The sequence below is a fragment of the Mandrillus leucophaeus genome, unplaced genomic scaffold (genome assembly GCF_000951045.1).
Source record: "Mandrillus leucophaeus isolate KB7577 unplaced genomic scaffold, Mleu.le_1.0 Scaffold360, whole genome shotgun sequence".
NCBI classification, from domain to species: Eukaryota; Metazoa; Chordata; class Mammalia; order Primates; family Cercopithecidae; genus Mandrillus; species Mandrillus leucophaeus.
The window spans coordinates 2,828,829-2,845,407 of record NW_012103810.1 but is presented as its reverse complement, the minus strand read 5'-3'; positions in this window follow the sequence as shown (position 1 = coordinate 2,845,407).

Sequence of the window (16,579 nt, the reverse complement as noted above, 5' to 3'; positions counted from 1 at the left end):
CAGCCTCCTGAGTAGCTAGGACCACAGGTGCATACCACCACACTATTTTTAATTTTAAAAAATAATTTTATAGAGCTGGGGTCTCCCTACATTGCCCTGGCTGGTCTTGAACTCTGGGCCTCAAGCAATCCTCTCACCTTGGCCTCCCAAAGTGCTAGGATTACACGCATGAGCCACCACACCTGACTCCCCAATATACCTTTTACTAAACTTTTTTTATTCAAGTAAGAAGTGTCTACTATAAGATGCAATAATCTCAAGAGTATATAATGATGAATTTTTGCATCTATCTGCATTTGTGTAACCACCATCCAGATCTCTTCAGCACTCCAACATTTCCTTCATGCCCCTTCTCAGTCCCACCCCCCTCCCCACTGGGGTAAGCATTCTTCTGGCTTCTATAACCTTCTTTCAGTTTCTGAACTTTCATCAGTTCTTAATTTTTCATATAAATGGAATCATAGAGTATGTGTTACTTTGTGTCTGACTTCTCTCACTGAAAGCTGTGAGATTCATTTGTGATGGTGCATATTTTAGTAGCTCCATCTCATGCATTGCAAAATACATTATTATCATTGGAGATACTACTGCCTACCTCCACAGGTTGCCTTGGGAATTACATGTGATTGTGTCTGGCAGTCACCCTATGAAATGTTTATTGATTATCTAGGTTTGGTTCAACACCAAAACAATTTAATCCTTACAGGGGAGTCATTATCCCCATTTTTACATGATTCGGTGTATATTGGATGGGACTGTGACAGCGGTATGTTGGTAAACCTGTCCTGTGAGAGAAAGACATCCCTAATTTGAGGTGTTTGTCAATTTTCATAACTCTTCCCACCATAGTTGATATTAAACTATCAGTGGTTTAACGACTGTCCAGTTCCAGCAAACCACTGAGTGCCACAGATTCTAAAGCTCTGAGCAGCTAAGAATTTGCTCACGGTCTCATAAGTGGGTATTGAAGACCAGTCTTTTCTGACTCTAATTCTCTATGCCTCTCTCCCTACATAGGGATTCTTTAAAATGAGCCAGCATCTGCTGATGGGCCTGAGTCTTACTGATGGACCTCAAAAGGACCCCAAAATTCGTAATTTTATAAATCTACATTGTCACTAGTAAACTACTAAATGAATTATCCATTATAAAATGTGATGTTCATAAACAAACACTGGACTGTTATAAGAGTTTGTTAAAGACTCTAAATTTTCAGTATTCCACTAGGAAGTCTGTCTTCCAGGCCAATTGTGGCAACCTCAGTTTGCCTCCTACTGTTCATGGCCTCACACAGATAACTGGTGATATAGTTTGGATATTTGTCCCCACCCAGATCTCATGTTGAATTGTAATCCCCAATGCTGGAGGTAGGGCCTGGTGGGAGGTGTTTGGTTCCTCGGGGGTGGATCCCTTATGGTTTGGTGCTGTCTTTGTGATAGTGAATGAGTTCTTGTGAGATCTGGTCATTTAAAAGTAAGTGGCACCTCCCACCACACTTACTCTTACTCCTATTTCCACCATGTGAAGTGCCTGCTTCTGCTTCACCTTACATCATGAGTAAAAGCTCCCTGAGGCCTCCCCAGATGTCAAGCAGATGCTGGTGCCCTGCTTCCTGTACAGTCTTCAGAACCATGAGCCAATTAAACCTCTCTTCTGTATAAATTACCCAGTCTCAGGTATTTCTTTATGGCAATGCACAAATGGCCTAACACAGCTGGCATGCCCTGAATTTGGGGAATAGACTCTGTTATCAGATCATCAAATCCTTGGTGTTGTCTTGAGTTTGTCATGATTTTCAATTGCTGCTATTCTTCCTCTTTAATTTTAAACAACTGTTAGCTTACCTTTCCCTCTTTTGTTTAGGTTGTTAAGTATTATAGAACATGTAGGGAGACATATTTTCACCAGTAGCATTTTTATCCTATAATTTGCTAATAACTGGACATTAAGACATGTGTACTTTGTGATTCAGTTATGACTTAGCCATACATCCATCCCCATTGCTAAAGCCAATGTAAATATTACCTCTCTAAATTTTGTTTTCATGATCATACTTTTGCGGTGATACGTGTGACTGCCTGAGAAAGGGTACTATTTAAACAACTTGCAACACACTCCCAATATAATGCAATAAATTACTGAGTTATTATTAACTTTATCAGGAACTGTTTATAATTCAAAATTGTGGCCGGGCACGGTGGCTCACGCCTGTAATCCCAGCACTTTGGGAGGCCGAGGCGGACGGATCACAAGGTCAGCAGATCAAGACCATCCTGGCTAACACGGTGAAACCCCGTCTCTACTAAAAATACAAAAAATTAGCCGGGCGTGGTGGCGGGCGCCTGTAGTCAGTCCCAGCTACTCGGGAGGCTGAGGCAGGAGAATGGCGTGAACCCGGGAGGCAGAGCTTGCAGTGAGCCGAGATCGCGCCACTGCACTCCAGCCTGGGCGACAGAGCGAGATTCCGTCTCAAAAAAAAAAAATAATAATAATAATAATTCAAAATTGTGTGAAAGTACATGTTCTTCCAGTTATACATACAGCTGTATTCTTTCATGTGGTAACAAGTAGGAACAAGGAAAATGGGAAAGTTTATTGAGTTTTAGGAACAATTTCCACACTGTATACCAGGAGGCAGTAATATGATATAGTCAAAGACACAGGCTTTGGAATAAAAATGACTGCCTACATGCCAGCTGTGTGACTGAGGGCAAGACACTTCTCTCTGTTTCAGTTTCAGTTTCCTTGTGTTTAAATGAAGCAAATGCCCACCACCACAAACACATATTTTAAAGGTTCAATGAGGTAACTATATGCCTGGAACAAAGCAAATTACATCTATTACTGTTTTTCCATATGTGTTCTCTTATCAGGTAAAATCATAGAACTTGCCTTCCCTGTGGCTTCTCCAAGATTTCATCAGGTACACAAGTATTATTTGATAATACAATCTGTCAAGAAGCCAAGATCTATCTTTTTGGAAAATCTGGGTAGAATTCTATTTGAATAACTGGACAACCTTGTAGGCTCGTAAGTTATTTCTTTATCCCACATCCAAAACATAAAAGTTCAAGGCCCAGCTTTCAGTTATTTTAGGTACAGTGTATACCCAGTAGTGAAATTGCTGGATCATGTGGTAATTCCATTTTTAATTTTGTGAGGAACCCCTATACTTTTTTCTATAGTGGCTGTACCATTTTACATTCCCACCAGCAGAGCACAAGGGTTCCAAGACTACTTACTTTTTATATATTTTTAAAATTGTAATATGCAGTACTAATTTTATTTTATTTTACTTTACTTTGAGACAGGGTCCTGCTCTGCTGCCCAGGCTGGAGTGCAGTGGCACAATTACGGCTCACTGCAACCTCAGCTCCCAGGCTCAGGTGATCCTCCCACCTCAGCTTCCTGAGTAGCTGGGAATACAGGAACATGCCACTATGCCCAGCTAGTTTTGGTATTACAGTACTAATTTTAAAACGTAGTAAATCAAAAGTAGGCTGACATTATTGTTAGTTCTTTAAAGATCTTTCAGAGATAGACTAGGCCTAAACACACATGTCCAATTTTGGAGTCATTAGCATATAGACAGTATTCAAAGCCATGAGACTGGATATGCTCTGCTAGGAAGAAAGTGTTAAGTGCTTACTATGTGAAGCACTATTCTAAGTGCTTTACAAGTAGTATCTCATGTAACTCTTATAATAACCCAGTGAAGTAGTTATTAACCTCCATCTTACAGTAACTTACCTAAGGTCCTGCAGTTGTTAAGTGCCTAAGTGCTAGAGCTGGGCTTGGAACTAGAGCAATCTGACTCTAATTCATGGAGTTAGACTCTAGCTCCATGACTGTAGCTCATGGAGATGAAGCTTCATAGCCTTTCACTCAACAGGCCCCTTCCTAGATTGGTAGCAGTATAGTTGCATGGTCATATGTTCTCAAAATTTTGCAAAGGTAAAATTCTGTCATCACAATCATTTAAAACCACTTTTTCTTTCCCCTACAACTACTTCTCATGCAGGGTGGCAGTGGAATGACTACAGACATTTTTGGAATACAGCTAAGGGGAAGATGAGTTGAGAATACCTTTAATTTGGGTTTAGTTGGACATTGCTATGGTTTAAATGTTCTCTCTAAAACTCATGTTGAATTTAATTGCCATTGTGACAGAATTAAATGGTAAGACTGTTAAGTGGTGATTGCGGCATGAAGGCTCCACCCTCATAAATAATGTCATTATCATGGGAGTGTGTTAGTTTTCTTGAGAGTGGGCTTTTTCTAAAAATGAGTTTAGCCCCCTCTTGCCTGCTCACTTGGGCACTCTCTTGCCTTTCTGCCTTTCACCATGATGACACAGCAAGAAGGACCTCACCAGATGCCAAGCAGATGTCAGTGCCATGCCCTTGGACTTCCTAGCCTCCAGAACTGTGGGCCAAATACATTTCTTTTTTGAAATAAATTATCCAATTTGCAGTATTCTGTTATAGCAACACTAAACAGACTAAGATATACTTATATAGTTCACAATAACCTTCACATATGGTTATTGAACCAATAGAACCAGCATTATGACGTGATGGTGCAGAGCCAACAATACTTATCAATATTTAATATGAATGAATACTGTGGTGTCCAGCATGAAAAGTATGTGGGGAATGGAAGAGAAGCAAAGGTTGACAATAATGGAGGCTGAAGTTAGTCTGTAGAAAAATCTTCCAGTCATCACATGTGCAAAATTATAAGTGGAGGATTTAGTACTCATTGACAGCTGGTTGAAATAGACGTTTTCTTATGTCAAGAGTATACTCAATAATGCAGCAATCATTTTCTTTTTTGATGGAAATTGTATAAAATTGAATTTACCAAAAATTTTATTTGTAGGGCACATTGCCAAAAATAGCAAATAAGTCTGTGTTCAGTATCTTCTAACACCAAATATATGTCATTTTTCCAGAACAATTCTCCAATTCTCTGACACCAGCTGGGTGTCCAGCAAGTCAATTCAATCCTGACACTAAGTCCCAGAGGTAGCACTGATCTCAGTCTCACAAGACTGCTCTTGCTTCAGCTGCCATCTATGAATGAGGTGCCCAGGATACCTACACTTCTGCCCAGCCAGCTACAAATTCAGGGGTTCTCATGACAACCTTCTTAGACTCAATAATTCACTAGAGTGACTCACAGAATTCAGGAAAGTGCAACACTTACTATTACAGTTTTGTTATAAAGGATACAGATGAACAGTCAGATGAAGAGGTACACAGTACAAGGTCTAGAAAGGTCCCAAACACAGGAGTTCCCTGTGAAGTCAGGTTGCTCCACCCTTTCAGCACGTGGATGTGTTCACTAACTTCAAAGCTTTCTAACTCTTGTCATTCAAGAGCTTTTATAATTCAGTCTCCAGCCCCCTTCACTTTCCGGGAGGTCAGAGGGTGAAGCTAAAAGTTCCCACCTTCAACCTGCACAGTGGCTCACTCCTGTAATCCCAGCACATTTGGAGGCCAAGGTGGGAGGATCACTTGAGGCCAGGAGTTTGAGACCAGCCTGGTCAACATAGCAAAAACCCATCTCTATTAAAAATACAAAAATTAGCTGGGTGTGGTGGTGCGTGCCAGTAGTCCCAGCTACTTGGGAGGCTGAGGTGGGAGGATGGCTTGAGCCCAGGAATTTGAGGTTACAGTGAGCTATGATTGTGCCACTGGTTACAGTGAGCTGTGATGATGACTCCACCCTAAGTGACAGAGTAAGACCTTGTCTCTGAAAAAATAAAAATAAAAGTTCCCAACTTCTAATCACATGTTTGGTCTTTCTGGAGACCAGCCCCGATCCTGAAGCTATTTAGAGGCTCCACCCTGAGTCACTTCAATAGTATAAACTCTGGTTGTGGTGCAAAGGGGTGCCTGATGAATAACAAAAGACACTCCTATCACTCAGGAAATTAGGGTTTTAGGAGCTCTGTGCTAGGAACTAGGGACAAAAACCAAATACATATATATATAAAATTTTTTATACCACAGTCTGTGTGTGAAGTTGCATATACATCCAAATCAGTGTTCTAATTCTCATTTATTTTATTGGAACCTTTAAAAACATCTTTCCAAATTTCAGTTGAAAGTGGTATATAAAAATTTTATCAACTTTTTGAATAAACTTTGACCATTTTATTTGTGTTCAAGTTACTCTTCCAAGTCTTTGAAAATATATTTTAGCATTCTTAATGTTTTTTGTATCTATATTTCAAGACTTAAACAATTTTATAATGGATAGACTATTTTGCTACATTTTAACTCTTTAAAGAAAGTCGAGGCCGGGCATGGTGTCTCACACCTGTAAATTGGCCTGTGTGTTCAAACTACTGAATCTATAAAACAATATACACACAAAAACATACAAAAAGCAAATGTTATAATTCAAACCATCTAATTCATTTTCTTCTTGAGTATCCTCATAGTCGACAGACTATTTACAAACAGGATGTTATGAAACAGGAAAAAGTTCAGAAAATCAAAAATATAAATGCCAAAAAACTCACTATAAAGGTTCTAAGATGGTAAAATAAATCTCCCATATAATAGAAAAAAAAAAAAAACTGCGGCTGGGCACGGTGGCTCATGCCTGTAATCCCAGCACTTAGGGAGGCCAAGGCAGGTGGATCACCTGAGGTCGGGAGTTCAAGATCAGTCTGATCAACATGGAGAAACCCCGTCTCTACTAAAATTACAAAATTAGCTGGGCGTGGGTGGCACATGCCTGTAATCCCAACTACTCAGGAGGCTAAAGCAAAATAATTGCTTGAACCTGGGAGGCGGAGGTTCCGGTGAGCTGAGATCGCACCATTGCACTCTAACCTGGGCAACAAGAGCAAAACTCCGTCTAAAAAAAAAAAAACCTGCATAAAATGGAAGACAAAAATAGCAAGTTTAACATTTGACAAACAGGAGATCAAAAAAAAGAACAGACAAAATGACAGAGACAAAAGTGACCAAGCATTAATAGAAAAGAATTACCTGAAGCTGCAGGACATAAGTCCTCAGGCTTAAAAGTTCACAGAAACCTAGCATGATGAGAGACTCAAGGTCCACACTCAGACATGTTGCTGTGAAATAGAAGGATCATAAGGATAAAGAGGGAAAAAAAACACAGGTCATCTATGAAGGATGGCATCTGACTGGCATATATCCTGAGAAATGGCATATCTGAAGACTGTCAAACAATGCCTTCCAAATTGTGAGCGAATATGACTTTACAGTTGTACAATTTAAATTGAGAAGCAAGAATATCACTGAGAATAATATAACATCTATGTGTCCATCATAAAAAAACTCACATGAACAGTTTCTCATTTTTGCTTTAGAATTTTTAAAGTTAAAAAAACAGAGAGCACCCCTTACTCCAAGGCAACTATTCTCACACATTGGCTTGTAATTTCTAGTCTATGTTTTCATACTTTTAGAATCTGTGTGTGGCTGTAAGCAATATAGAGTGAGATTCATGTGTCTGAAAAGTATCTAAATTAAAATCTTATAGTGTCTAGCCTTCTGTTCGCTTGCCCCCTTCTCTATTCTATTTATAAGCAATGTAGCTGACTGCCAGGGCCACTTCCTGATTTAATGGACACTGAAACGTATACAATTTGAGGGACTTCTTTAAGAAAAATAATACTAAATTATGAGTATAAAATTATATCTGACAGTAAATTTGTATTTAGAGTGGGAAAGGAAATTGTAACAAGTGACAAGTTTTACAGTTGACAGCCAGAGATACATAATATTTTTATTAATTAACTGCATGACACAGTTCTATATACTTATTTTCTCTACAACTTTTAATTGTTAACTTTTTTTTTTTTTTTTTGAGAAGGAGTCTCACTCTGTCGCCAGGCTGCAGTGCAGTGGCGCCATCTCAGCTCACTGCAACCTTCACCTCCCGGGTTCAAGCAATTTTTCTGCCTCAGCCTCCCAAGTAGCTGGAATTACAGGCACGTGCCATCACGCCCAGCTAATTGTTGTATTTTTAGTAGAGATGGGGTTTCACCATGTTGGCCAGGCTGGTCTCAATCTCTTGACCTCATGATCCCCCTACCTCGGCCTCCCAAAGTGCTGGGATCACAGGTGTTTACAGGTGTGTACACCGCGCCCGGCCAGCTGTTTACTCTTTGATAGCCTCTTCCTAGGACAATGATTTTGTAATATCATTTTCAACTCAGCAAATGGAAAGATATTCAGTTTTGTCTCTATGGTTGACCAAAGTTTGTTCTTTGCAATTGATAATTTGGAAAAGTTTCTTTCTGCTTCACATATGACAATATTGGTAATGTTCTCTAAACTGTTAGGATTGTTATCAACTTTGGGAAAGCCTCTATCTTACACTGTGAGTTCTTCCCTTTTCATAGCAACCTGTTCTTATTTTGTAGATGCACCATCTTTATGAGAATACTAAAGAGGTGATTCTTTTAAATTTGTTTATTTCATTTATTTGGCTTATTCCTCTGAGTTATCTCCCCTTCCTCCAGTATTGTTTCTTTCTGTTACGTTAACTTACCCTTTTTGTTTTACTGAAATGTTTTTTCTTGCACATGTTTGAGAAGGAGGGCAAAGAAGAGCTGACTATGACTTCTGTGTGGGAAGGTAGGTGGGAGTTGTGTTACTGAAAGCTTTTTTTCATAACGAGCAGACAGGGAACCAACCATTATACAATATTTGGCAATCCTGAAATACAGTCTAGTCCTAAGTCACTGTTTCTTTAGAATAAACCATCTTCTTTTTTGCAAGGGTTGAGGAAGGAGCCTGATGGCTCTGCACACAGGAAGGGGGACAGGGTTTATTATTAAGGCTTCAGCTTTATAGCTCACTTCTGCCATGAGGATGGGGGTGGCAAAAACATCGAGAACACCAGTATACACACCTCTACAATGATTTGTCTTTAAGATCTATCACTTGTTACAGTGAGTGTGGAGTCTTGTTGAGTCTAGGAGTCTGTCTTGCCATCTTCTTTTCAGTGTCAGCACTGGCTTAGATGCTTTTTATTATTTTTATTCCTTTCAGTATTAAATCTCAGAGATAGCTATCTACGTCTCTGGAGTTTTGCCTGCAGGCTATACAATGGCCTCAGCTCCACGGCCCTTTCTCTTCCATGCTCACAGCTCAGAAAATGCTTCCCAACACTCATCTTACCAGACTGTAAGCAAGGTGCCAAAACGTGACAAATATCTATGCCACATTTTTTAATTTTTAAAAACTGGGTCAGTCACAGATCTGAATAGCACTGAAACACAGCTGCTTTAAATTTTTTTCCCCTAAAACAAGGCCTAATTATAAGCTGCAAGAGCAACTAAATCAGAAGTGTGCATTTGATTAAAATATGAACATTGTCTTTGACTGGTGGGTTTTGCATTGACTCTATGTCCCAGCTCAGAGAGTCTCCAGTTTGACTTAAAAACACAGCGCCCCAAATCCTTAGTGTTTGCAACTTGCACTATGCATAACAAGGTAGGGGTTGGGGGGCGTTCCACATCATCCCAACACAAAGGCAAGGTCAAGCTAATTATGTCCGGTCTCACTTTGGTAGGGGGATAAGGATTTCCCTTCAGGGCACCTTAACCCCTTGAGGAGGCCAGGTCCCCTCACTTTATGTTCTGCAGCTTACAAGAGTTGATACTGCTAACATGGGAAGGGTCAGATGGGGAAGGAAAGCTGGCCACTGCCTCCAGGGCAGAAGAGCTTATTTCAAATTGGATGCTCATGGGCAACCGAATTTTGCAGGCAGTTGATAGTCCACTCCAGACAGCAGCATGAAGGACAGCTGGTCACCGAAGCAGTTCCCCCTTTGTGGTTCCTCCTCCCTCCAGTTTTCCCTCCCCTCCCCCTATTTCAGATTTCTCCCCGTCTTCCTATTCTGTGGTCCATGGTGAGTGCCACCCCCACCCTCTTCTCCTTCTACCCCAGCCTGTGGTCATTCGTTTGGTCTCTGTGAGCAGGAAAACCTGCAAGTTTTGCAGACCAAACTTTGTGTTTGGAGCAGTATTTCTAATCTTTGTAGGTGACTCATGTCTACTGGTACAGGCCGGGAGTGGGGATCGGAGCTAGCATTGGGGATAGCAATGGTGCAGGTTCGATGCTCTCAGTGGTACTGGTAAAGCAGGGTGAAGGGAAGAATGAATGTATCTTTTTTTAAGGAACATTCCCTCCTGTAATCAACTTTTTCAATTAATTGACCAACTTCTAGTTCATAGAGGAGGTCTCCTACTATGCTATTACTAGCTACAATGCATTGAATACCTATGAGTACCTATTATGTGTCAGCAGTGGCTTAGATGCTTTGCACTATTTTTATTCCTTTCATCATCCTTCCAAGGTGTATACACTTGTAGCTGCATATTATAAAGAAAATAAGGTTCCCAGGCCGGGCGTGGTGGCTCACACCTGTAATCTCAGCACTTTGGGAGGCTGAGGCAGGTAGATCACTTGAGCCCAGGAGTTCAAGACTGGCCTGGGCAACATGGCAAAACCCCGTCTCTACAAAAAATACAATAATTAGCTGGATGTGGTGGTACACGCCTGTAGTCCCAGCTACTTGGGAAGCTGAGGTGGGAGGATGGCTTGAGCCCAGGAGGTCAAGGCTACAGTGAGCTACGACGGCACCACTGCACTCCAGCCTGGGCAATGGAATGAGACCCTGTCTCAGAGAAAAAGAAAATAAAATGAGATTTCCAGAGGCTCTTTACCTCACTCAAGATAATCCTGCAAGTAAATAATGGAATACGAATTTTATTAATAGTCTTTCTGGCCAGGTATGGTGGCTCATACCTGTAATCTTAGCACTTTAAGGGGCTGAGGCAGGTGGATCAACTTGAGGCCAGGAGTTCAAGACCAGCCTGGCCAACATGGCAAAATCCCATCTCTGCTAAAAAATACAAAAAATTAGCCTGGCGCAGTGGCGCACCTCTGTAGTCCCAGCTTTTAGGGAGGCTGAGATGGGAGAATCACTTGAGCCCGGGGGGTGGAGGTTGCAGTGAGCCAACACCGGGCCACTGCACTCCAGCCTGGGCGACAAAGTGAGACTCTGTCTCAAAAAAAAAAAAAAAAAAAAAAAAAATTTCTGCTGAAAGACTGAGAAGAGACTGTGTGCAGGGACAAAGCAATAGGCTATTCAGATCAGATTCTTTGTGACGATGGTGGAAAGGAAGCATTGAAGGAAGGCCGGCCTGCTGTTCCTTAGCTCACAGTTAACAATGTCCTCTCTATATTCCCACCTACTTATATTCCCCTGTTAGGAGACTAACACATTTATTAGGTATTTACTATGTGCCAAGTACTGTGCTGGACACCTGTCACTTCATCTCATTTGCTCCTTATTCCATTTGTTTGAAATGATAATTATTATCCTCATTTTTCTGATAAGGAAATTGATAGAGTCATTATATAACTTTCCCAAGGTCAAAGAGCCAGTGAATGGTAGAGTCATGATCTGAACCCATGATTTGGAAAGATGCCAGAGGCTGCTCCATGTGGCTTCCATGAATGGGAACCTATTCCTTTTGAAGTTATTCCTATGGCCCTTTTAAGCTTCAGGACAAATCATTTTGTGACTAAGTATAAGACAGTCACAGTTGGGCACAGTGGCTAACGCCTGTAATCCTAACACTTTGGGAGGCTGCGGCAGGTGGATCACTTGAGGTCAGGAGTTTGAGACAAGCCTGGCCAACATGGCGAAACCTTGTCTCTACTGAAAATACAAAAAATTAGTCAGGTGTAGTGGCAGGCACCTGTAATCCCAGCTACTTGGGAGGCTGAGGCAGGAGAATCGCTTGAACCTGGGAGGCAGAGTTTTCAGTGAGCTGAGATCACACCACTGCACTCCAGCCTGGGCGACAGAGCAAGACTCCGTCTCTAAATAAATAAATAAATAAATAAATAAAGACAGTCACCTGTGCTGGTGCTCTTCAGGATTAGTTAATAAATCAAATGTTAACTGAGAACCTGGATGACATAATGGTGTCAGTATCTAAAAACATCTAGAAAAGTTTCCATCTACATTTATGAAAATCTGCTTCAGCTCACTAAGGGGCAAGAGGAGCCAAGAGCAGGCAGTGATGTACTAGTCTGAGGCTTCCTGGGGCAGGGACTGTCTCGTTCATCAGTTTCCATAGCTCCTAACATGGGATCAGCACATCAAAATTAAGGCCATTTATTGAGTACCTACTGTGGACCAGATAACTTAATAAGCATCATCTCAATCCTTATAACAATCCTGCAAGGTAGATATCGTCTCCATTTCACAGGTGCAGACTCTAAGGCTCAGAGACACTAAGCAACTTACCACTAATGAGTAGCAGAATTGGTAGAACTCAGACCATCAGAGGTTTCTCAAAAAAGATCATAGTTGAGCTGGATCCTGGAGGATACATTTGAAGGAGGAAAATATGATAAAAGTCCTTCTAATTAGCAGCAACAGGCAAAGAGGAGGAAAAGAGCATGACGTCACCTAACTGAATAGCAATAATTTTTTTAGAGAAACTCTATTAAGTCTTTCCAAAACATCCAACTTAGCTTTCATAGGAATAATAGCTCGACTTCTTTTTACACTCATATTTCATAGGTTTCCATTGTACATTTAATTTAATTTAATTACACCATATGTGCCTGGCAAAAACTGGTTAGCAAACGTCATTGGCTCCTGGTAAGCAGATAATTCAATTGCTGCTGAGTCAAGTCCTTTATGCCCCATTTTTCTCATTTGTATCATGGCAGTGTTATGTGGCTCTAATGAGTTAATGTAGATAAAGAGATTTATAAGCACTTAATAAATGTTTGGATGAGGAAGCACACAGGTATATGTTTTCACTGAAGGAATGTGGAGCATCAGTAAACCCTGTGCATGATTTGGTTACATGGAGGAACATTACCAGCTTCTCCTGTGTTGTGGGATGGTTTTATTAGCCAAGAATGCCTTCTATGGATCATGGAAAATCTTCCCACACAAATACTACCTTCTGGATCTCTAACGAAATGTGCACTTTGTCCCCAGGATACCCGACTCATTCCTTATCCAAAAGCCTTCTTATTTGCAGGTCTGGCCTGAAGGCAGGAAGCAGCACAAAAGTACTGTCTCCTCCTTCAACATTTGAATGCCTGCCATAAAAATAAATAAATAACATCCTTTTTTTTACTCTCAAAGGGGACGCTTACAATAAGTGTCTTGACCTCTCCCCAGTTACAGCAAATATATGTTCAGGAGTATCAGGTTGCAAGATATACACCAATTCCAAGAGCACTGCTGCAAGCAAAATATGCCATACTCTTCTGATGTTAGAGAATTCTCCAAGTTACTTCATTTCTCGGTTTCTGGCAGCCAATCATAAGCATCCTAGAAATGCTGCACCTCTAGCGGAAAAGTTGGAATGTAAGGCCCTCCAAGGTAATGTGAAGGAAAGAGGAAGGGCTTTAGAGGCAGACATGACTGGATCCAAATTCAGTCTGTGCCACTTGTTTTTAGCTGTGCAATTTGGTCAAGTCACTTAACCTCTCTAAACCTCAGGTTCCTCAACTACACAAAGAATAATCTTTGCTGCATTAAATTCTTGAAAAGACTTAATGTGTTAAGGCAGAAATTCACCTAGTTTAGGACTGGACACATAGTGCGCATTCAATGGATGGTAGCCATTATTGATTATTTTTCAGTATAACTCCAACATTGAGCCTTAGGTGTAATGAAGCTATAGAATGTCATGATTAAAAGCCAGGCTACGTGGGTTTGAATTCCAGATCTTCTACTTCTGAACTGGGTAAACTTGGACAACTTTTTAAAGCTCTCTGTGCTTCATTTTCCTTCTCTAAAATGGAAAAAGTAACACAACCTATCTCAAAGGGTTGTTATCAGAGTTAAATAAGTTAGTATATGTAAAATATTTAGTACTTAGAACATATTAAGCAGTAATGTGTCAGGTATTATACAATTACTGATTTATAACTGTCTTTTTAACTGTGAACTGTGAGACAAGGACTGTTTTCTTTCTGTATCTCCAGGGTGGCCACGTGACTGGAGCAGACTAATAAACGTTAATTGAATAAATGAAGCATCCCACATGCCATGCTAGTCAAGACTTTCCCTAATTTAAACCAACCAATTTAAACTAACTACAAAGTCTAGGCACGGTGGTTCATGCCTGTAACCTCACTTGAGAGGCTGAGGTGGGGGGATCAGCTGAGCCCAGGAATTCAAGACCAGCCTGGGCAACATAGTGAGATCCCATCTCTCCAGAAAACAAACAAACAAACAAACAAACAAACAAAAACAGCTGGATGGGGTGGCACATTCCTGTAGTCCCAGCTAATCAGGAGGCTGAGACAGGAGGATCGCTGGAGCCCAGGAGTTCAAGGCTGCAGTGAGTCATGATCGTGTCACTGCAGTCTAGTGTGGGTGACAGAGTGAGACTCTGTCTCAAAAAATAAAATAAAAATAAACTAACTAAGAAAAAGTAAGGCAATTTATTGCTGCTCATATTTAAATAATCCAGGGGTGAATCTTGCTTCAGGCATAATTAGAACCCAGGGCTCAAATAATTTAAGGAATTGTCTCTGACGTTTCTGTTTTGTTGGCTCTCTCCACACGTAGGGCATTATAGCCACCAGCAACCCAAGCCTCAGAGCCAGCCACTTCAGCACTCAGTGGAAAAAGAGACTCTTCCAAAATATCTTGCCAGGATAGGATTTTAATGTGCCCAGTTTGAGTCATGCACCCATCCTACTATTAACTTCTGTGGTCAAAGAAATGAGGTAATCTGATTAGCTAGGTCTGCCCCACTGTGTAAAAAAGAAGGGGCAGCCCTATGCAGACACACAGATTTCACCAAAGGAAATAACATTCTATTACAGGGATGAAGGGAAAGGGGTGCTGAGGAGGCAAAAATGCCAGATGGCTTAGAATGGTTGTGAAGTCCATTGGTCCTAGGTCAGCAGTCCCAAATCTTTTTGGCACCAGGGACCGGTGAAGACAATGTTTCCACAGGCCAGTGTGTGTATGTGGGGAGGGATGGTTTCAGGATGAAACCACAATCAGTGGAAGCCCTGAGCTTGTTTTCTTGCAACTAGACAGTCCTATCTGAGGGTGATGAGAGACAGTGACAGATCATCAGGCATTAGATTCTCATAAGGAGCACATAACCTAGATCTCTTGCATGCCCACTTCACAATAGGGTTCACGCTCCTAAGAGAACCTAATGCCATCTGACAGGAGGCAGAGTTCAGGCAGTAATGAGAGTGATGGGGACGGGCTAAAAATACAGATGAAACTTCGCTCGCCTGCCACTCACCTCCTGCTGTGTGGCCTGTCCTAAATTATTCCAGACAATAAGACTCTGCCCACTTTTAACAGGCCTTTTAAGAAAAACACCTTTTAATCTTTCTAAGTAATTATTCCAGATTTCAATAATCCCCACATAAAGTTATTCTTAAATTCAAAGTATTCTAAATTCCTTGGTATTCAAGGTATTTTTCTTCTTGTTTGTTCTGCTGTGGAAATGAAAAAAATGGCTAAGCAAGTTCTTTAATCTATAAATTAATTTGAATACTTTTTATGAAGGAAGGACAAATAGATATTATGAACATGGGGCCACATGGAGAAGCATGGTGAGAAGTCAAATCTAATGGGAAAGAAAGTTGTGATCAATTAGCGAAGTCTACTAGAGAGGAAAGTGGTCACAGAGTTGGCTGTGTTTGCCATCTCTGGTTTTTGTAATTCTTCATCTTAAAAACAAAAGTTTTGTCTACTTACAGGGCTAAAAATTACTCCCCAGTGAATCAGCAAAGAGAGTATGATTAGCATGTTTCTGATGCGAAAGAGCACTGCAAACCACTCGGCACTCTGCTTAGATTTGCTGAGGTGCCATCTCAGGTGTTAACAAAAATGAGATGCGTGAGAGAGAAAATCATTACACCCACCAGCAGCCCTTCCTTCCACCCTGATCTCATCGTCTGAAGTGTTATCACCGACACCAGATGTGCTTTTGTGGCATCGTGGCAGCTGGCAGCTAAAGATGAGCAAGTTAGTCTGATTTGCAGTAACTTTTCCCATTTATTTTGTTCCATTGATACACATGGACCAGGCTGAATTGTCATCCAGAAGATTCTATTTTGCCTGTCTCCACACTATCTTTTTTAATAGAAGCAATTTAAAATAAAATTAGAATAGTATTGTTTAAATGCCCATCACTTAGATTCAACAATTATTAGAATTGTGCCATATTTGCTTCATGTATCTCTCTCCTTTTTCTATTTGAGTATTTCAAATCAAGTCTCAGATCTCATGTTATGTCTCCCTTGATACCGCACACACAAATATTTTCTTACATAACCACACTGCTACCAACACACCTAACAAAGGTAACAACTCTTTGGTATCATCAAATTCTTAGATAATTTTTATACTTTCCTCATGTTTAAATAAATGTATTTTATTTATTTATTTATTATTATACTTTAAGTTCTGGGGTACATGTGCACAATGTCCAGGTTTGTTACATATGTATACATGTGCCATGTTGGTGTGCTGCACCCATTAACTCGTCATTTACATTAGGTAT